At 48.1% G+C, this 23,208-nt stretch overlaps 1 protein-coding gene across 2 annotated transcripts in view; it reads left to right on the forward strand.

Annotated features, from left to right (window-relative positions):
- Window positions 1-714: 714 nt before the first annotated feature.
- The window catches only part of LOC105181819 (beta-1,4-glucuronyltransferase 1), a 35,929-nt gene continuing 13,435 nt past the window's right edge, over window positions 715-23,208 (forward strand). The window contains exon 1 of one of the 2 annotated variants that reach the window (XM_019840790.2): window positions 715-1,599. The gene's annotated coding sequence lies outside the window, so the exon portion shown is untranslated. Of the gene's footprint in view, window positions 1,600-18,086; window positions 18,404-23,208 lie in introns of those variants that run through there. The other variant, XM_019840793.2, reaches the window with a different exon arrangement.

The raw sequence follows: 23,208 nt of genomic DNA on the forward strand, positions 1-23,208 counted from the left end.
TGGGAGGATGAGAAAAAGAGAAAGAAAGAAAGATATATATATAGAGAGAGAGAGAGAGAGAGAGAGAAAAAGAGAAATCCGTTTACCTGCATTGCATCCTAAACGGGGAGGGTGGTGAGAAACGAAACTGCCAAAAGGAATGAGTTTCTAGGCGTCACGTGTAAAAGCGGCGGGCTACGGATGTACCGAGAATATTCCACGTATGGATCGCGCACGTTCTCGTCTTGGACATGGTCAGAGCTAGGTGTACTTTTTGTATACACAGTTTCTTCTTGTTCTCTAGAAAGGCTCTCGGCACCGTTACGGCACCTCGTACGAGACACGCAACATTGCGTTCGGTTAGTTTATTAAATTCGCGTCTAGGCAGAGAGCATTAAAATGGCGATCAATCAGAATTAGCTGCGCGATATATATCTATGAAAATACGGAATGACACTGTTACAAGCGTAGCGTTTATCCTCTCATAGCTACCCCTTTTCCCGACAATCGATAATCGTACATATCGAAAACATCACGCTCGGGATAATCCTCAAGAACAGGAAGAGAGCTAGATGTGACGCGACGTCTTGACGTCAGCAGTGCGCTATCTAATTCAATCTTGGCTCTCGAGGTCTTTCAGCGAACGAGCAATGCGGCCTCGCGAACGGGCAAATTCAAATCGCTCGGTAGGTTACGAATTGTCGCGCTAATTTGGTACGCGCGACGGCCGTGCGGCGGCGCTAGTGGCGCCGCGCAACCCGTCGTACTCTCTCGACGGCGAATTTCAGTCGGATGCTGTTGCTCGAGCGGCGCACTCGTGTTCGCGGGGAGGTTCGTCTCGCAGCACGCGCGCGCGTGTCGTTCTTCTCTTTTCCCTCTTCTCCTGACGGACATGACGCGCGGCGAACTGTAGCAGTTTTTGCTCGCCCAAAGGGTATCAATTTACCTAACTCATCTCGTTCATTCGTCGCGTCACGCATTTTCACTTCGTCACCGCTCTCACGACGCACACGCGGACATACGTACTCTCTCTCTCTCTCTCTCTCCTCTCTCTCTCTCTCCCCCTCTCCCCCTTGTCCTCCCAGTCGTCCCTCGATCCCTCCTCCCGCCGGAGCAAGCCGAAAACTCGTTATGCTCCGGGTTTCTCGTCTCCCGAACCGGTAACACTTCGTGATTAGCGCGCGCGCACGCGAGAGAAAGAGAGAGAGAGAGAGAGAGAGAGAGTGTGAGAGTGAGTGAGAGTGAGAGAGTGCTCGATCTTCGGCCATCGTCGCCCTCGTCGCCTTCCGCGCGCGGTGTCGTTGGAGAAAACGTCAAGCGCGAGAGAAACAAAACGCTAGCCGTCCTCGGACGAGATGCGTCGCGTCGCCGTGTCGTCGTGTCGTCGTGCTCGCTCTCCTCGGGACTTGTGACGACGTGAACGGAATATCGCGTCGCGACGGAGCCGAAGGATTTCGGGAGGTGCGCCGCGGTCCGGTCATTCCACGGTCGCCGCCGCCGCCGCCGCCGCCGGCTGCTGCTGCTGTTCTTGCTGCTTGACGTCGCGACGAACAGCCCCTGTGTCGGAGAAGGAGAGCACATCTCGGCAGCCGGGAGGATGCGCAGCTGAACGGATTGCTGGTGAGTAATACTTTCCAAATATTCCGCATTGTGAAGCGTCCTCCATCGTTGCGGGCAAACATACACACTAGAGATACACCGAGGATCATGAGTCGGCATTTCTTCGATTTGAGCTTTGTTTTCTCCACCGCTGAAAACTCCCCCCCGCACTACCTGGTGCCCCCTTTTCCTCTCTTTTCGAGGACAGGTCTCGATTGTGTTAGATTTACTTCTCTTTCCAAGTTCGATGATACGAAGGAAACCTCGAGCACCACACCGACGTTGACGGATCGGCTCGTTGAGTGTCCTGTGTGTAGTAAGACTGCCACACGAGAAAACTCGTATGTTTGTCACGTCACTTGGCGCTTCCGCGATATTTCTCGCTGCGCGTATCGCGCGCGATCGCGCGGAATTCGCGAGGATGATTGCGCATTGTTCGCGGAAGAAGTACGGCGTCCGCGGATACAAAAGAACTCGTGACTAATTGAGGTTTTAAAAGCGGGATTGCGCAATATGCTTAATATAGCACGAATCTCGCCATACATCTTGAGTAATTCCCCGTATCTGCCTGTAAATTGTGATATCATTTGTTGCTTGTGTTTGGTGTTTATGTAAAATACTCCCGTAGGTTTAATCGTAACGACTGGTTCTCGGATGAATTTAGAACTAATCTCTTCCCCGTGAAAATATGCAGGTATCGGTGTTTTCGCGCTTATAAACGAGAGAGAGAGAGAGAGAGAGACAGAGAGAGAGAGAGAGAGAGAGAGAGACGATTTTAAAAAATTAAATTAAATTTCACGATTCCGTATAAAACTTTTTTGTCGCATGATATTATGAGTTTTGACAATATTTGTACTGTGAAAAGCGCGCTGTGAAAAGGATTCTTTTCTATTCCATTCAAAAGTAAACGTAGCGACATACCTAGAAACTCCACGGGGTAAACAATTACGCAGTAGTAAACACACGACACACACATCCAGAGTGATCGACCTAAACCTCCGCCGAGTAAGCAATTGCCTGGCATTAAGCGACACTTTATGCGATTTAAAATCACGTTGATTCGATTCGTCGCGCGAATTCAGTAACGATTAGTTCATTTCAGTCGAGTTAATTTCAGCGTTACTTGATGCGGCCCGAATTATTATGTCGTCGCAGCTCTCGCGATTGCCTTCCGTTTGATCGCTTTTTCTTCTTTTCAACTGAAACGGAGATTAGTCTTCCCATTAGCGGGAATCGAACGAAGCCCGCGCGAAATCTCTCCCCGGAATGAGCGGATCGCGTCGTTTTCGAGATATCCCGTCATCCCGCGTGCCGACGGTCCCTCATAAACGGCGTTTGACAATAGCGAAAACTCGTTACGCGAACTGCGGCGGCGGCGGCGGATACTCGCGTCACTTTCCACTGCGCATCGGAGCTTCATTACATCACGTAACAGTAGCTGGATATTCAATGCGGCCTCGTTACAGTGAACATTTCATTTTACCAGCAGTTGTCGCGGCGGAATTTCGCTGCGTTTTCGTTCGCTTCCGTCGCTCGCCGTCCAACAGCGCGCCCCGTTGTGTATCTCTTCGCTAGCTCGCGAACGAGACAAGCGATAACCGCCGTAACTATTCCATACTTGCGTCCATTCCCCCCCCCCCTCGAACAATATTAATTCATCCTCTCGCTTTCGGTCTGTAGGTATCCTCGGATATTAAGAGATGGAAAATGGAGGCAGCGATATTTCGGCGTTTTATTTTTGTTATCTTAATAGATCCGTGGTTTGAAAGCGCTAGTTGGCGATTGTTGCGAGCGCGCAAGTTATATCCGCGTGATAACATATCGTGCGGCGCAAAACGCTTCTGATAAAAGTAACAACGTGAGTTAAAACCGGAATAACTAATTGCTCGCGCGCGCGAATTCTTGAAGGATTGTATTTCGCTCAAGTCACTCGATGAAGTGAGATTTTCCTGGGAGTTCGAATCGAATTCAAAGAATTCGAATAACGTAGGATGAAGGAAACAACGATGACACATGCATGGAGCGCATCCCCCGGATACGATGGTCTCGTTGACATTCCTTTCGTCTGCGGGTACTTTGACCAATTCGAACTGAATCTCTCCTCGGCGCAATTTCACCGCATCGCTTTAACGTTAGATCTTAAATATCTTCGTGTAATCGTGTGTAACTGATCTTCTAATTAAAATCTTCAGCTGAAGTATACTCGTACTACTAAATGATAGCTAGAATTACGTCATTATCTGCAACTCCGCAGCCTAATCGATCCCTGGATGTTGGATCCTTCATTATTCAACAACTATTTGTCGCAATATATCCTTTACGAAAGAAAGTATTGATCGAAGAATTTGCTAATGAAAGCGAGAATTCCCAGGCCGAAATTTAAAATCTATATTTGAAGCCTCGCGAATGCTGTTTTGTGTATCTGATGGTGCTTCGTAGGCTCTCATCTTGAAGTTCTCAACGCGTTCTTCTTCGTGTCTGTTCAATGTTACTGTTCATGTTACTATAAACAGAGAAACATTAGAGAGAATACAGACTCTTTTTCCTTTTCATTCATTTTGAATAATCTTTATTAAAATATTTAATATCTGCGTATTATACCTACAGTTTGTCTCTCTGCTGTTAAATAAATTATATAGTGGACTTTATTTATTGAAATTGAGAATCAAAATTACACGGTGAGATTGGAATAATGGAATATCAAATTATACCGAAGCACCACCGAAGGAAAACGATATGCGGTGCTTCATCTCGAGATTTTCCATTTGACTCTTCAAGCGCGATGAAATTTATAGGGTTAAAGTAGGATCAAATTTCGACTCGGGCTAGGACAGTTTTGTGTGTACATGTCTGTGTGTGTGTGTGTGTGTGTGTGTGTGTGTGTGTGTGTGTGTGTGTGCGTGTGTGTGTGTGTGTGTGTGTGTGTGTGTGTGTGTGTGTGTGTGTGTGTGTGTGTGTGTGTGTGTGTGTGTGTGCGCGCGGTTGATTATCGCACACACAAGCATATATACATCAGACTATCGGTAACCGTTTTGATACTTGGTGTGATATTCATGCGGTATTCGATTCCATTGTTCGATCTCTATTATAGTACGCGTCGCGGAAAGTTTCGTAGACACGTAATCACGTTATCACGTTTTGTTCGTTTCACTGCGACGTGAAGCGTTCGCACGAGAGATCGCGTCAGCGTGGTTCAGTTTTCGTTGGCGACATGGAAATAATTCAGATGCAATTACCCGTAAACGGGGTCTATAAGCGGACTCTAGAGAGTCAGTGCGCGACGACAGTATACATCAGTGTTGACAAAATCAATGCGAAAGACTAGTGACCCAATTGTGTGACTCGGAGTAATCTTTATAAGAAAAATGAAGTAACAGAGCTCGCGCGAGCAAAAGTAAACCGTCCGTGTCTAACTTTGAAGAGAACAAACAGCGTGTCTGGCAGCGTGTTTCACTAGCGTACTAAGCTTAGACGAGGAAATTAGAGGAAACATAGATAGTGTACATCAAAATAAAATTAATAAATTCAAGGGAATATTTTTCTCGGGCAGAGTAAACGAAATTTGAAACGGAACGTTCTCGGACTCTCGAATGAAGGTGCTTACACTTTGAAGTGTAAGAAATTGAGATCTCGATTTGAGGAAGTGGTTCAGAAATGACATTAAAAGACAATAGAGAAAGTCGTACGTTGTACAAACGAGAGGGAGAGAAAGAGAAGGCAAGGGGCGCAAGGCGCGCTGCGGCGCGGCGTGCACCTTTCGCGGGACACGCTGTATATGTCGGTCGAATCTATTTCTGTGGCGGCGTGTTGTCAATCGCGTGCACCTAGCTCGGTCACCGCGCTATCGAGCTGCCTGATAGCGTGAAAGGAAGGGTCCAAAGCGGTGGAAGCAGTCTCCGAAGTGTCGCGACCGCCGGACGAGCTCTCTTTTTCCGAGCGTCCGTATTCCGAACAATACCGATCAAGGCTGTGTTAATCTTGACAATATCTGTGGCGCGTAATCGATAGAGTATGAGATCCGTCGATACATATTTAAAAAAAAGTATCGGCTCGACTCGTTAACTTCCGACTCGGTAACTTTCGACGAAGACAACGAGCAATTTTATCTCCTCAGTCAGTAGTGCGATTCTGTAACACGTTATTGGAGTTAACGACACTTTCGTTATCGTTGCGCAGCTTTTGTCGTATACCGTAGAAAAGCTAAAAACGTAACGATAATGAAACTGACCTTCTTCTAATAACCAGTTAAAGAATCGCACCACTGGACGCTCGTGCAGAAAAGTCGAGAAGACGCTTACTTGCTTTATTGAGTATATTCGTTAATGACACGTATATTATGTTAAAGGGACAAGAAAAGACGAAAGTTATTTCGTGACTTAACGCGTTATTTTATCGTAGATTCTCCAGAGAGCTTGGATCGAGTAAGTTCGAGAAGAAGTTCGAGTACAAAGTAGCGTAGATGAATTAGAAGTTATCTTTGTTCGTGTGCCGATAAGCAGAAACCGTACTTACAGAAATATTTCATATTTTACGTGAAAGAGGGGAGGGGGTGAGCGGGGGGATCTTCATAAATTGAATGAGGGTGTAAATGGATAACGGAACTTTGTACTTTTCCGTTAATTCGAAACCGACTTTATTTTAACTTGGACTGTCGAGAACTCGGACTTTGTACGAAACTTCACTCTTAAGGCTTACTCGCCGGAAACTTTCATACGGAAGATTGAAAACTTGCTACGAATGTGATAAACTCCGTCGTTTTTCGAAGCACCATGTTTCAAATGTTACTTTTAGGATTAACCGCAAAACGTGTACGATATTGCTGCGGTTTTTCGCAATACAATATACAATTTGAGTTCGAAATAAGTAATTCTCAGTTCTGGCAAAGATATGATGAATAAAATGGAAAAAATGAAATTAATAAAATATTCATGAAATGTATAGAGATGTGTTTTGCGTAGAGCACCAGAGCGGTTAAAGATTAAAATTAGCAAAAATACCTCAGCGTTAGCTGTTACCTCAAGTTAGCGTTAAATATTCCAATAACTGACGGATACCTTTTTCCCGGTTTTACACATCCGGCAAAGGTTAAAACGTGAAAACTACAGTGCGTATTTTTAACAACTTGTATTTAATTATTTGTATTTGCCTCTTGCATACATAATTTTTCACGTTTAAACCGGAAACCGGTGTTGGTGAAAGAAAAATAAACCAAAGGAAATAAAAATTGAAAATAACAACCATATACATTAAAATATATATTTCATGCATGTGCGTGTAGTAAATAAAAAAGAATGAGAGAGAAAGCTAAAATATATGAAAAATATAGTTTTTTTTTCTTAATTTAAATATTCTTCTTTTTAATTTATTTATTTGCATTTATTTATTCTATTCCTTGCGGTTATTTTTCACCGACATAAAATGTTTTACGTCTCCGGCGTAAAACATCTTCCAAACGGAACTGATAAACACATCGCGCGAGCAATATTCCTCGTGCAAAATTTAAGACAGAGGATGAAAACAATGTTTGGTATGTGTGACTATAATCACGCGTAATGACAAAATTACAATCAAAAAAACCATTTTCGTAATAAGTATCGCTACAGCATTAGCGATAATATAATATATGTATCGCAACTGCTACTTTTTTGTTAGGACAAGAAAAAGATATAGTTACCATACTATAATTTCAGCATCATTAACCAATTTCATTATCGGCTTTGCTGTAACGACTCTAATATCCGCGATTATCGAGATATGCGATCGTATATCAGACATTAATCTGTATCTCAAGTATCTCTATTCGATACGATGATTGATTCCTGCACGGCGTATCAATCTTGACTGATAAGCCGAATTTTGTAGGACTTATTCTCACCGTTATCTCGGCACACGTGCCCGATGCAATCGTGAAATTGATATTCATCGACATGTGTAATTACGAGATTACAGCGTGACGATTGGAATCTACACGACCGATAAGTGTGTGTGTATAGCCCACAATTAGCTAATTAAACGTTTGTACAATCCCGGTACATTAATCCCGCGTCCGCAATTTGCGAGGAGAATCGGCGACACGCGACTCTTTTTCGTTCTTTCGCGAAACGAAGCAGTCGGGAGAGGCGCGTTAATCACTCACAACGGACTATTTTTCCTAGCCCTCGATTAGCAAAATGGCGCGTCGGGGTCCTTTTCTCTTGGACGAGGTAGTCGGCGCGGGCGGTGCGATTCAAATATGATTCCATTTCGCTTAACTCTTCTTTCTTTTCTAAAGACGCGATAAGCGCTTACGCTCCGCTTTCGGCGAATGGCGTTGTTCCCGCCATCGGAGATACGAATATCGCTGCCGCGAAGTCTGTTGCGAAGAAACGGTGTACGCGCGCGAGAGGGTTTTATTACTATTTGCGCAGAGTTATACAATCGCATTGTCACCAGGCCTCTGCATATTGCGGCAATATCGCGATATTACATCGTTATTTATTCGTCGTAGCGTCCCACGTTGCTGCGCGGAGCACATCGTTGCATTTGCACAGGTTCGCATGCGAGAAAAGGGCGGTGGTTTCTCCCCCCCCCTCTTTCCCTTCTCTTCTCCCCTCACTACGGATATTTTATATATTTTTTTTTCTGTTCTTTCATAGCGCGGGCGAATCACATCCCTCCGGGGTTAATCGTTTCCGTTTTTAATTTCCTGTCGCTTTCTGTGGGGACTTTGTGTGTTTCCCCTTTTTTTTTTCAATTTTTTTATTTTATTATCCGTTAAACGCCAACTCAGCCAGGTGACATTTCGCTATACAATGTCTCGTGTAACAGGAAATCGTACGTCATACGGTGAACCACAGCGGTAAAAAAAGAAAAGTTAGACCGCACGTGCGCGCGCTCGCTCGCTCGCAACGAGATGCAATTTATTGGCGAAGTTGCAAAGTTGCATGCGTTCGCGGGCCGACGGGCTGATTCGCGTTTACGGTGCAGCTATTCAGCTGCGGTGCAATCGCGCGTTCGTACGGGTCTCGTAAGTGCAAGCGAGGGCAGTGCGCGAAACGTGAATAATTTCTTATCAAATGGAACATTGGAAATTGCAGATTTACCCTGACGCAACATAATTAACGAAATTACTATGCAACGCAATATGGCAATTACGAATGTTACAGTTGTATTGTACATTATGTTACGTAACATCGCAACGAAAAAAATAGCGCGACTTAGTGTAATATGTAACATTAGGCAAGTAAAAAAATAGGATACTCTTTCGACAGCAACAGTGCTCGTTGTACAGCAGTTCGTGTACTATTAATGTGAATCTTCGAGCCCGCTGTGTGCGGTTGGAAAATATACATGTCGACATGTTAAATATAAATAACCGATAGAATATAAATAAAGCGATTGTTAGCGGGCGGGCGGGTTAACGACGCGAAGGCGATTATGAAAGTAATCCCGTCTGGTCGAGCGGAAAATTGATAAGCGGATTGACTGTCGCGCATATATATCGCGCTCTCGCCCTTTGGAAAGGGCTCGTCTGTCTCACAAAAGAGTACGGCTCTGTTCGCACGGAACAGCACACAACACACGCCGTGCTAAGACAGGGTGAGAGCCAAGCAGCGTGACGCGGCGGTAAAATCGATCGGCGCTCCGCCGTTCGAGCTTCGCTACCCGACGTTATTCCCGGCAATGAGATCACACGTCGAAAATTTAATTGCGCCTCCACCCCTGGCCACCGTCCAAACGAGCAATGCGCCGAATCGATTTTTTCCAGCGGTCGGGGGCGGGAGGGAGGGAGGGAGGGAGGGACGGAAGGGCGACAACGCGATCCGCCGCGATCGAAAACGAAACCGCTTCGGTCGACACTGCGCCTCTTTCCTCGACACCGGGGAAATCAAATCAGCGAAAGACAATAACGACATGAGACTACTCGCGAGGAAGATGAACAAGTCCACGACGCGAGTCAATAATACTCGTTCCTTTTCATATCGGTGAGGTTCGCGCGATGATAATTCGAGAGAGCGTACTACGACGAGAGCGACGAGAGCGATAACGCAATAACGCCGTGTGTTTGCATTCGTGGATGGAAATTATCACGCGGGTCATGATTGATGAAGCTTCTCTGGGAAATATTTTTATTCGTACATTGAGCGAAAATCAGCATATCAGCTTTTTGTCCGACTAAGATATATTCGTATTACTGCAAATATTTGTCAACTTGTATTAATTTAGGCTTCGGCAAGGATATCCCGGTGTTACATAACGCGACGCGGTATGCGGTAAAAAATGTTCCCCGTGTACAACTTTCGCATTATCGATGCGTAACACGCGTCTCTCTCGCGACACCTGCGGTGCGCAGGACGTTGCAGCAACTAGGAACGATCGCGCCTCTAATTGCGGCCGGTAATCTCCTCGCGATAAGATGTGCCGCGCGTGTCTGCGAATTCACGAAAATGCTCGTTCTTTTCTTCTGTCGCGTGTCGAGAGAGAGAGAGAGGGAGGGAGAGAGAGAGAGAGAGAGAGAGAGAGAGAGAGAGAGAGAGAGAGAGAGAGAGAGAGAGAGAGAGAGAGAGAGAGAGAGAGAGAGAGAGAGAGAGAGAGACGAGCAACCGGAACGCGGCCGCGGCCGAAATGGAACGAGGACGAGAGCGTTGACTCGCCGCGTAACAGATCGCGAGCGTAAATCGCGCATTCCTAATTAACCCTTCAGCCGACTGCCGCTGCGTGTCGAGTGCGACAATAGCCTTTAACGATCGCCGCGACTGTATCGATTCGACCTCGCGAATCGCGCACGCGGGGCCCCACCGCGTGCAATCTGGACGAGGCAACTATAGTATATCGTCCCGATAAGTGCACTTCTCTCAAGTGGTGAGGCTAAAAATGTAGCGTACTTTTTCCGGAGTAAACATACAACGATAAGATACACGGTATTAAAGATTGAATGCGGAAAAGTACAATGTCGTATGTTTGTACATACACCGTCGTCGTATCTCTTGACGTTTGATAGCAGATATTGTGGAGGTATAGCAAATATTGTCAGTCGGCTTCGCAGGCTATTTCAGATTCTGATCCAGCAGCTTAATGCTCTTCATGAGTCACAACGGAGCGAAAGCTCGACCGAAAGAATGGCCCGACGAAAGTGTGTCTCGCGCGATGAAGGGGTCAACTCGAAAGCGCGATAACGAGATACGCGCGATAACACTCGATGTTCCATAAGCGATATCTGTGTACGAACAATCGCGATAAATTTTAATACTTGCGCCCATATCGCGACTGTCGTCGCGACGACAGTTCGACGCTGAAATTCGTCTCTTTCTCTCGGGCTTCGATCGTTCCCCTCGTGCAAATTTTCTACCCACGTGTGGGATTCAGTGTGGTTTAGGGGGTCGTCTCTCTCAGCGAGACTCGCGGTTATTCGGCCAGCTTGCGACTATATACTATTAGTATATTGAGTAAGTTAGATTGCTATCTAATTATATCGGCTCTCGAGGTGCGAGTGTGTGACTTTCGACGAACATTTACTCGCCCCCGAGCGCTCGCAGATAGAGTCTGCGGGGGAAACTGGCTGTTGGTCGTAAGTGGAACATTTCACATTCACGGAGGAGGAAGATCGGTCAATTGAATCAACGTCGTCGCAGCAACCAAACGGACCAGCCGCGTTTCGGTCGAACGGAACGGAGTTTCTCTCATAGAAATGCGGATTTGATTTGATCACGAGAAGCAGAAATGCTCTTTCCTTCGTTGAAATCGCGTTCGTCTGGTGGCGTTCATCGCCACGTCGATGCAACCACCTCCGTGTACGAAGATAAATGTGGGGGGAGAGAAAAAAGTGACTCAACCGAGTACGATAATATCGTATATCGTACCGACGATAATACCACCGTGACTCAATGTTGCGATTCCTCCCACCCGTCATTCGTTTATGGGAATTAGTTGCCGTTCAGCATCACCGGCTGAAACGTTCGTCAGCGTTCCAGCGCGTTACTTCGGACGTTTTCCGGTCAACGTAAGGTAAGGAAGGACGGGAAAGGGAGCGGGGAAGACGTGTTTGCGACGGGGCGGAAAAACTGCACAGCGCGAAGCGCGTGTCGTGGTCGCCTCTAGTCGAGGCTGAAATATTTATCCGTCTTACCCGCGGCCGAGGTGCACTTACGTGGTGCCGCATACATATTCCATCCACGATGACGCAGAGGTCGCGCGACATCCTCGGGACGACCTTGGCGAGAGAGCGAGCGCGGGCGAGGACGAGGACGAGGAGCGTAAGGTGAAAGCTCTGCCGGTCTTCGCCGGCTGGAAGTTTCACGCACGCTAATGACGCCGATGATCGTCCACTTCTTCAGGGACGTTGCTGCTACACGCGCGGAGAGAACGCCAGAGAAGAGAACAGAGGGAGCGAGACTCGCGGTCGCGAGGGAATCCCGCGAGAAGCGGATTCGCCGCGTGCGCGCGCGCGCGCGCGCGCTCGGCGGTTCGACCGGTTAATTGGTGAGAATGAGTTAACTCAGAAATGCCTCTCTCTCTCTCTCTCTCTCCTCCACCGGACGAGACGAGTTAGCTCATCTCATAGCTGCGGTCTTTCAATTTGCACGCGCGCTTTATTCGCGCTTAATTGAATATTTATCGCACCGCACGCCGCGGCGCGGCACGGCGCGGCCGCGAGAGAGCTTTGCCGCGAGAGAGCCGATAATTATAAACCCTTAAGAGGCAGATATTATTAAGCGGATTTGCGCGCACGCGCGAAATTATTTAGGAGTGCAAATTCATCCTTGCGTCACGCTAAATCGTGACGCAAGGATTACACCGCGATCGATCGAAGATCATCGTTCTGTCGTTGCATCACGAATCGCGGCTAATGACTCGGTGGTTCTTTTGTGCTCGCTCCGCCGTGTCTATGTCGAGTAATCCGTCTTAATTATCCGATCGGACGTTTAAGTACAGCCGTAATCTTCTATCGTAATATCGCAATGTTCCCACGAGCGATCGAAGAGGGAAGCGTTTTATTGTTACGTGTGTAAGACGATAGTATATACACGGCAGATGTTGCATTATGTTCGGTTATTATTCGCCGGGAAGTGGACTTTTAAGCGCCTAATTGCGAGCGAGAAGAGCGATCCGTTCCGCGTTCTCGTCGCGCCTTCCTAGCGCGCGCGAGTTCTCGGCTGCCCGCCGCTTTCATCCGCGGCTCTTTGCTACACGTGTGTGTATAACAGTAATTCTTGAGATTCTGCAACTCGGCTTCCGTCGGACCAACACCAGCCGCAAGTGACCGAAGAATAACGCTGTTCGTGTGTCCATTCCGTACGTGCGCAAGTGTGCAAATTTTTCTTTCGTCCGCCAGCCACTGGCGCTGGTTTCTAAATCCAGCCAGCAGACGTCCTGGCGTTAACGTCGCGTCGCGAGAACGGCGAAAGTTTCGTCCGCAACTTTCGTCCGTTCTCCCGGTGATCGTCTGTCACTGGTCGAAAGTAAAACGGTCGCAGCGAGAGCGAAAGAACCTCGCGCGGCGCGTCGGCCGATTTTTCATCGACCTGGTCGCGTCGGCCTGGCCGCGTGAATCGAGAAACCCCGTCGCTGAAGAGAGGAGGATCCTCGGAAAATTGTCGCGCGGCCTCGTCGTTACCGTTTTCCGGGCGGCGTCTCCGTTCGGGAATCCGAAAGTCCGCGTGCGGTGGTTATTCCAGGATCGCGAGACGCGCGCCGGCGATAAGACGTGAAAGTGCCCGGCCGCGTTCATCTCGAGAGCAGTCTCCCGTCAGTTGCCTCTCGGATATGTCGTACCTCCCGGACGACATCGGACCTGAAGAATCCACGAATGGAACATCGGAACAGCGGAGGAATCGCGAGCGTCGCAAAATGCACGCGCGGTCTCAAGGAGCGGAGAGAATCCACGGAGACTTTCCAGAGTTCATAAAAAGTGTTGCACTACATCCTGTGAGACATCGAGCGCGAGGATGCAGCGCCCATTCGTGGCGATGAGAAATAATGGTCGGAACGTGGCGTAATGGTGAGCAACGGGTAGCGAAAGTCCACGGGTGCACCGACGGCGAGTCTTTTCCAAGCGAGATATCCTTTTGTTCTCGCCTGTTGATCCTCCGATCGACTCCGTGGGGATTCAGTTTCTCGTTTCGAAGCGGCTCGAAACCGCAGCGGGGAAACTCGAAATATTGTTGTGCTCAAGTGTCGTTAATGTTGTTCAGCTTTCCGAAGGACATTGTCGTTAAATTCTCGTCAAGATAACCTCCTCCCGGTTTACTCGTCCGTTCGTCGGCAAGCTTCGTAGCTCCTCCCCGAGGATCGAGTTTCGCGGCCGGCGGTTTCGCTTTTGTTACACACAGGTGCTAATTTACACGGGGATGCTATGAGCATATTTACGAGGGTGGGTAGGGGTGAGCGACCGGTCAAAGTGCCTCTTAGCGAGAGAGGATACGTATGTAGGTACGTACACACAGGTACGTACCTAATATCATGAAGACGCAACAGCGCCGCAATCGATATCCTCGCGATATCAAAATATATCATCTACGATACGCAATATCGTATCGTATTATCTGCGATATGTAGCGATTTTGGAAGAAAAGGAGATGTAAATTAAATTTGTAGGCAAAAATCATATTTCTTAGTAATTAAAAATTTATAGATAAATATCATATCATATCTGTTCTCAGTCTGTGGGAAAATCTTAATCGCAACCTGATTAGTGAAGTGCCTTGTTTCTTGGGTTAAGATTGAAGCAAATTGAAGCAACGTGTTTGCAAAAGCTCTATCCGACTTGCGTCTTTTTTTCTCCTTTTATCGACTGCCTATCGACGATATCGTAATATCGATCCGCTACGTATTTTCAATGTTCGTTATTATCGCGATTGTCTCCCTTGCAATGTAATTTTTGCGCGATTGGATCATTCATTAGGATTTCTATCGGATCGATCTCTTTGAAGCTGTTATTTAAGAACCGGTTGCGCAGAATCGAGAGCAAACGTACAAATTTGCATCATTTCGCTAGCGCCTTGACCCAAACAGGTGTTCGTGGAAATAATACGCGTGCCAATAGATGACCACATAACCCGTCGCCGCGAGTTTGCGCGAAGAAAAGAGAAAGAGAGAAAGAGGCAACGTGCGTCGCGCTTCGACGAGGAATTTTTTCTTTTCCTTGGCGCGCATTCGTACGTTAATCGCCAATGAATTTTGCGATCGTCAGAGACTGATAAGCGTTTCTTATGAGACTCCGTCGGCGTAAACACGATACCGGGGACAGATAACACACGAAACCGTATAATAATAGACACTATTGTGCATTCCATCTTTAGCAATTCGTATTTTACACGTAACATCGACAGTTTGCGACCTCGCAGTTCCGCCGGCTCGAGTAATTTCGCATCGAGCGTATTGTATGTAAATTTGACGGCTCCGACCATGCCCGACAATTTGACAGCGATCAATTCTCAAGAACTCGTGGAAAGTTGAAGGGGAAAGTCGAGAAATAAATAACGGTCTATACGGTATAAACGATAAATCGATAAGGAGGCAAATTCGCGGACTCTTCGATCGACAAACATGTGAGCGTTGCGTCGCTTCGGGCGTTCGAGCTGAAAGTGTCTGAGCTGAAATTGAACAGGCGTCGTGGAGATTTTCTTGTAAATTGCGAATAACACCTATACGCGCGCAGACGGGGAAATTTGTTAAATAAATAGATTAGAAATAGATTAGAAATAGAAATAGATATTCGCATCCGGCAGGATATCGCGCTTTCTCGCAGAGGCGTTCGTTCGCGAAGCAAACGTTTGGACAAGATCGATATACAGAGTGCTAAATTTCAAACGTAACAGGTAAAAAATCTCGAAAACTATGAAAGATATTAAAAAAAGCTAAAACACCATGTTCCATGATTTCGAGTTAATTTAATAATTTTGAAATTTCCAAAGGTCGATGAGTTAACAAAAGTTAGGATACCATTATAGTAATATATTCTTGATAGTAAATAAAGTAAAAAATTCTAATACTATTTTTTTCTTTTTCGACGAATAGTTAGCGAGATATCGTAAGTTAAATGTTGAAAAAGTTACCAAGTTTTCCTTAAATATTTCGAAGAATATTAGGCAAATCAACAATGTTTCAGACAAAAGTTGTTTATTAATTAATTGGTAGAAAAAGAAGATACAATAAAAAATTGGGTTTCTTTCTATTTAAAAAAAATTAAGTTGACCTTCAACTGACCTTGAAAATGACCTCCAAATAAAAAACTGATAATGCCATTCTCTTTCCCCTTCGAAATCATGGAACACGTGTTTTAGCTCTTTTTTAATATATTTCATAGTTTTCGAGATTTTTTACCTGTTACGTTTGAAATTTAGCATCCTGTATATTTCTCCGGTGTGGATTCGATGTTGCCATGAATTTATAATAACGACGCACGGAAAAACTCATTACTTGCGCGATAACTGTGCAAAATCGCACCAAGATAAGAGAGAATAGAAAAAATACACACGTTATTACGTACATCGCCGTAAATATCTTGCCGCGTGGACGGCTGTTTCTTTCCTTCCATTTTTCCTTCCAGGAGAGCGAGGAACACAATTGTGCCGGCCGCTGCGACTCTCCGACTAACGTTTCGTTTCCCGTTTCTCCCGTGCCGCGACATGCCGGTCATTGTCATCGCCGCGTGGTGAATTCGCGTGATTTTCGCGACGAATCAATTCTTCTTCTCGCGATCGTTCGCCGAGACGCGATGATGACTCTCGCTCTCGGGCGTCGATCACGCTGGCGAACGACCGGGGTGGGAGGAGGGACTTGTTGTTATGTCGGGATTTCGCGGACATACCGTGACGTAACAAGGAATTTCGCTCCGGGAGAACAGGAGAGGGGGGGGGACGAAGCGCGCGCGTATAAAGTGTGGCGCGTTTTGTTCCACTGCTGATGTTATTAATCCGAGGAGTACAATTTGAATTCGTTCGCGTGGAGGTAAGCCCGCAAAGCGGCGGAAGAAAGGCTGGTTTCCTGGACGAGGAGGATTTCACGGTGCGTTACTCGGAAAACAGCGCGATGGAACATTATTATTATTATTATTATACGTCGCGATGCGCGACGTGGAATTTGTGTTAAGGTGAACTCGCACGCGCGCGCCTCGACGACCGCAGAAATATATCCTGGCGATTTATATCGGGATCTGTCCTCGGCGCTAATTGCGTTCGGAATTGAATTTGCGATTTCAGAGCCCATTATTGGGTATTACGCGGTAATTTCGGTAACGCTCGCGCCGCCGTAATACGTCGTCCTCGTTTGAATTATATTGTGCGTCTGTGTGGTACTCCCCTCCTCGCAGTGCATGTTTACATGCTTATGTGTAAATACGAAATTTATCGGCGATACGTGAGTATCCGAATTAACAATGTGTATGTGTGTGTATGTGTGCAGGATGGTGCGCTCAGAAGGCACCGTTACGATATATTTATTGTCAACAATGGAATATATTGTTCGCGCACATGAGACACGAATTACCTCGCGTGACGTTTTTTTTTCTTCTTTCGCCCGTATTTCTCTCTCGTCCAAGATGTTTATCTCTATCCTTGGGCGCAGAAACTCTTTCGGGTCGATCTGTTTCGGGTTGTTCATGTTCAACTTATCAACGCTTTATCGTGCGTATCAGCTATAATTTTCGCAACTTTTATGGTGCTCGCTTTATTATGTTTGCATTATTCAGTACAGTCTTTTTATCTGTTGTAACATGAGACGGTATCAGATGAGGCTCTTTATCTACGTTATCTCCGATTGGAATATTGTAATTCCAAGAAATGGAAGTACGCGGTAACGCGCGACACCGATGCGGCGGCGTTCGATGTTCCTCGTGATTGCGAAACGACCCGCTCGTGGGAGCCACGTAAAAGTATAAATGAAAAGTAATGTTAACTTGAATGCGATAAGTCGACATGTAGCAGAGAGTAGGATAGCCCATAAAACCGCCGCATGCAACGTCAAGCGAGCGGATCACGTGTACGCTACCGCTAAATGCGAGAATACACACACGTCGGAAGAACGGACGTTGCTGTTTAAGCCTTTGAATCTGCTATTTCCTGAAAGCATCCTGCCAGAGTCCTAATTTCTCGACGGTATGGTAGCATTGCGCTCGTGGACGAGCGGGAGGGATAACGCGGAGGTAGTTTCGAAGTCGAAACCGCCGAGCTTCGCCGAAGTTTGCGCGAGAGAGAACGCCCACACATCACACAATATCACACAATATCAGACCGGTTATTGCAGGAATTTCTCCGCACGCGAGCGGATTTTCGACTGACGGAGTCGACGTTGCGAAAAAAGTGAGAGTTTAGCGACACCGAAACGACAGCGGAGGCAAATTCGCGAGGGACCAAACATAACGTATACACTTGAATGTATCGCGTGAAGTCTCAGTTATCTGCTCGAACTTGGAAACACGTACGACTTACGTCGCAACATCCGCTAATATGTCCGCGAGACCCCGCTGGAGTTGTACGAACGCGTTCACCGTTTCTAACATAGCCCGCGATAAAAATCATCGTCGCGACGGAGTAATCAACGTCTGAGGACGTCGGCTGAAAATGATTTTCCGAGAACTTTCTCGTACGCGATAACGGCGAATATGATAGAATATCATCGAGGGATGGGGTGGAGGGAGATGCCTGACGATACCACGTTTCGTAATCGCCCGGCGAGCAGCGATCGCCAGTATAAGTCGCTCTCGAGCAAACGACCGCGCGGAGCGTGACGGACGGTCGCCACGAATCGCAGAACCGTGAACTTGCAACGTTAGAATCCGCGCGCCGCTTCCCCGTCGCGAGCAGGACGCCTCGTCTGGAGCACCGCAACAACGACGACAACGACCACGGTAACGACGTTCGTTCGCGGGGCCTCAAGGTTGTCGCGCGGCAGGCTTTCCTCCGGTACAACCGGTTTCCAGCCGCGATATTATTACACGCGACTTTCCCGCACGTCGCGCCGCCATCGAGCGTGATTTCCAAGCTAATTTCTCGTACGAACTTCCGCCGGCGATGCCGACCCGCGGGAGGAGCCTCCACTCGGTCGCCCGGATCGTCGTCGTCGTCGTCGTCGTCGTCGTCGTCGTCGATCGAGAGAGTTTGAGCGCTGATTTTCGCCGGACTGAAAGCAGCTCTCTCGCTCTCTTTCTCTCGGGATTTACCGCATTCTCTTCCGCGCGTGCTTCCTTTTTTTCCCCCACTCTATCCTTAGTCCGCGTAATTGACGTCGCACGAGCGCAAACAGAGGCGCGCTCCTTACAAATAGCTCGCGTGACTCGCGTCCCGTCAATCTCGTGATTAAGAGGGTAGCTAACTATTGCGCGCGCCCTACATTTTTTAATTAAAGAGGCGTAACCGGCAGAGCGCGGAGCGCCGCCGCGCCCCGTCGGGCAAAATTGCGTTTACGCGATCACGCACAATGGAGCGTTTCATCGCTGCTCCGAGACCGATTCTCGCTGCTGATTCTCGCGAGCAGTGCAGACACGAGCCTAGAAACCGCCGTCGTAATTAGCGCGAAGTGAGCCTTGTGTGTGTGTGTGTGTGTGTGTGTGTGTGTGTGTGTGCGCGGGACGAGAGGGAGAAGAGAGGGAGAGGGAAATACGTGTACGACAGACCGCGTGATTTATCGTCGTAATTTTGAAATGGTGGAACAAGACCGCGAGAGAGACGCGCGGCGGCGCGTTGCGTGAGCGTGCAGCTCATTAGCGATACTGTGTCGCCCTGGCGTTGATCTACGCGCGTCATTTCCGAGGAGCGCGCATTGCGCTCCCGCGTAGCTCCCGCTCAAATTTCGACGGCCGATGCGTGATATATTCTGTCCGTGCGAAAACAACGACGGTTGAGACGGTGCGGAATTAGGCTGTGGAAAAAACGCAAAGCTCTACCTGAATTTAGACTCGGAGATGTAAGTCACTTACGATGTAAGTCACATATCGGTTATCATCGCCGTCGCGTTGTTCGTTTTTTCAACCTTGTTGACTGAAAAAAAAAAATATCAAATTCCGTCCCGGACGGAAAGTTCAACCACTGCCGGGCCACGCGACGCGAAAGGTGTCAATGCTGTTGAACTGCACGTAAGCAGTTCTCCGTCGCATTTATCTCGTAGATTATCCGTTCGCTACTCGCGCGACATGTCATCCCGCTAAATCGCAATCATTGTCTCCTGAACGTTAATCGCGTGTGTGATTCCTCTCGACTGTCAACCGCCGAGTCGCACCTGTCCGAGTCGCGCTCCGATGCGCGACAGGCGAAATAAAAAATCAATCTTCCTTGATTCTTTCTTCCCGGCCGCGGCGTGAGGCTGACAAGCGAAGGCGAGGGAAAAACCAAGGTAGAGGTTACGGTATATCCTATCTTTTTTCTACGCGACTCGAGATCCGCGTCATGACGAAGGCGAGCGCGCGGGCGACTCAGCGGCCGGAAAGCGCGGTCGAACGCCACGGCGTAAGAAACGTCGACGTAAAAAGATCGGATTATTATATCAGATCAAAAGACGGAAAAGCGGATTACCTTGAGGCCGGAGCACGGAGCGGCTCTTAAATATAGAAGAGGCCACGTTTGCACACGTACGCGCGAGCGACAATACTTCTCTAATACTTAGTCGCGCGAGGCAATACTTTGTACGCGCCGTTTGCCGCACAATGGTAAATCGGTCGGTCGGTCGAACGATCGACCGACCGAGCGTTTGTTCGCGCGATCCTTCGTGCTCCGGCGAGAGAGACCGGTAGCCGTTGGAAAGTCGCCCGCGGGCGGAAATGATTCTTTTCGTTCCATCGAACTCGACCCGGAATCCTTGAGACCCCCCGGAGCGAATTTTCGTGCTCCGTCGAATTCTCGCTGTAATATTTACGCCAGGAAATTCGCCGAAGAGGATCGGAATCTTTTTTTATTATCAGAAATTGGTTGTCTGAATATTTTCTCGATCTCAAATTGATATCGCTCTTCGAAATTAAAATTCTCCGATCTCGCCGACGAATAATAAGAGGAGAAGCGTTTTCTCTCTCTCTCTCTCTCTCTCTATCTCTCTCGTCGAGAGGTCCAATACGAGGCTGCTATAATCATATGAGATATAGCACTGGCGACTGTCTTCACTCCCCGACTGCCTAATTATTCTCTATTACTTTATATTACTCTAAATTGATCTATTATTGTTTATACCACTATTTATTATATTATTTTTTTGTATTATACTTTTTTTTTATATTATTCCATTACTTGTTTATACTTGCCTTTCATATTTTTTCATCTAATGTATAACTCAAAAATTCTTTATATCATTTTTGACTTTCTTGCGTTTGAGAAGGGACACTGTCCCAGAGCGTTCAATATATAACGCTTTCTCTCTCTCTCTCTCTCTCTCTCTCTCTCTCTCTCTCTCTCTCTGTCTCGCGGATTCTTTTTCCGTTTTCTTTTCCGGAAGACTGACGGGCCTGTTGAATGCTCTCGACGCGTCAACGATCGAACGAAGAGCGCACGAAGAGCTCACGCGAGTACGTATGATTTGTCTCGATTCGCTCGCTGCGGGCCTCGTTACCGGCACGAAAGCCGAACGATCGATCTCGATGGCGATCCGCGCGAGGCCTGCGGCGGGGAGCGATTTCGCGCGGGCGAATTTGCCGCGAACGCACCTGCGACGCGAATCACAAGCCGCGATCGGCGAGCTGGTATACGTGCCGTAATTCGTCGTTGTTTGGCCATTAACGTCGATCGCTCGGCTCGTATGGCAAGCATGGTATATCGCTCCTATCAATCCGCACGCGCGCGCGCGCGCGTGGCTGTTGCGATTTCCGTCCGTGAACTCGATCCGGCCGCTCTGGAGCGTATCGAATGTCGCTCTCGTCCGGGCGCGTTCGTCTGCGAAACTGCCGCGGCGCCGCCCGCAGCGATTCTCCCTCGCGAGAGCGCGTTCCTCGCCGAGACGGAAGCATTGAAAAAAACGCAGCCATCTATTTCCCCGGCCAATTTTCGCGGCACAGTTCCGAGATCGATTCGCGCGTCAGCGCGTCCACGGATATACATTTCGCCAGCCTGCGTGCCCAAATCGATCGTCAAGTGCAACGCGCGCGCGCGGAAATTCATCAACTCGTCGCGTCAGCGCGCGGAAGAGCGAAGAGTCATCCGTATGCTTTCGCTGAGATTCCATCGGCCGCTCGACAAAGGACTCGACGACGCGCGTAAACACGCTTCGGCGGCGAAGAATAAAGCGCTGAAGCGCGGGCTAATAAAAGGACACGCGGGAGGGACAGGGAGGAGGGGGAGGGGGGAGATCGAGAAAAGGTCACGCGCGCGATTTTCCATTTTACAGAAGGCACGTGGCGCCGAGATGAAGGCGCGACTCCGCGCGTTTTATCGCATCGGCAAGATGTACGGCGACGGATGCGCGATAAGTGAGCGCGTCGGCTCGCCGACGCTACCTGCCGCCGTCGTAAGGCAATTACGGCCCACGTGGAAGACCTATCTGTTCGTTCTTACGTACGATGCCGCGTCGTGTCCGGAGAAAATTAGTGCCGCGTGCGCGCCGGTTATTGCTCAGACATCACCGCCGCGCATCGTTCCCGACTTAATCATCCCGGTGACTCCGCGATCGGAGAACGTACTGGAGATTCTTCCGGAGTAATTGGGGAAGACGTAGAGGGGGACGAGGAGTCGGTCGTCTCGAGAGCCCGTAGCGTCGCGTAGCATCGATGATTATCGTGTGATTATTTGGAAGGATACTCCAAATGTAACATTGCGGTCGCCCGTATATATATACACCACATCGTTTCATATATTTTAATCGTTAATGGCTGAGTGCAGAAGTTTTTTAACGGCTTCCTCCAAGATTTCGTGACTGATCCATTTTTATGGCGGTTTTACTTACGCGGATACATGCAGATGTGTATGTGATGCGGTACGCCGGTGGAAAGGTCATATACTTTTGACGCTCACTCGATAAAATCAATCCATTTTTCCATCAGCGCGTCCATCAAGACTTTTGCACTCGCTCGATACTACGCTTCTCTTTCTCATTTTCTGTCGTCTGTAATTATCGAGGACACATGCTGCTTAAGTGTCGCGCGTTACGCAACAGCAGCATAAAATTCACGATGTCGTTTCTGCAAGCGTTACGCAACAGCAGCACTCGACATTGTGGACACGGTGGACAATTTCCGGCCGGGAAGTTACACGCGGGCTCTTCGGGTTCCCTCCATTCACCTTTCCCGATCGCGGCGAGCGTCGCACATCGATCGCACACGCGCGGGCCGCGGCGTGGCGTCTCGCGTGCACAATGAGGAGACCATGGGGATAAATAATTTAGCCGAGCTGTCGCACGACGTAAGTGAAGACACTCGTTTCTGCCGTCGTTGCGCGCGATGTCACTTTTTATCGCACGTGCGCACGTGTGCACGGGCGAAAAAATAAAGAGTCGCTGAACTTTCTCGCATCATCCAGTTATTACATAGTTCCCTTCGCTTCTCCAGAGCGTGTATAATGCGTGCATAATGACAAGCTTGGAAAGTGGTCCACGGGGTCATTATCGCGCGACTATTAAACAACAGCGAAGAGTGTCGCAATCAGCAAATAAAACGCTGACGCGATGCCGCGCTTCGTACGAACGCTGATGCGCGTGATTTCGCCAGCTCGGCATACATTAAATTGAATTATTGCCCGGCAT

Source organism: Harpegnathos saltator, unplaced genomic scaffold, assembly GCF_003227715.2.
Source record: "Harpegnathos saltator strain DR-91 unplaced genomic scaffold, Hsal_v8.6 scaffold219, whole genome shotgun sequence".
Taxonomy (NCBI): Eukaryota; Metazoa; Arthropoda; class Insecta; order Hymenoptera; family Formicidae; genus Harpegnathos; species Harpegnathos saltator.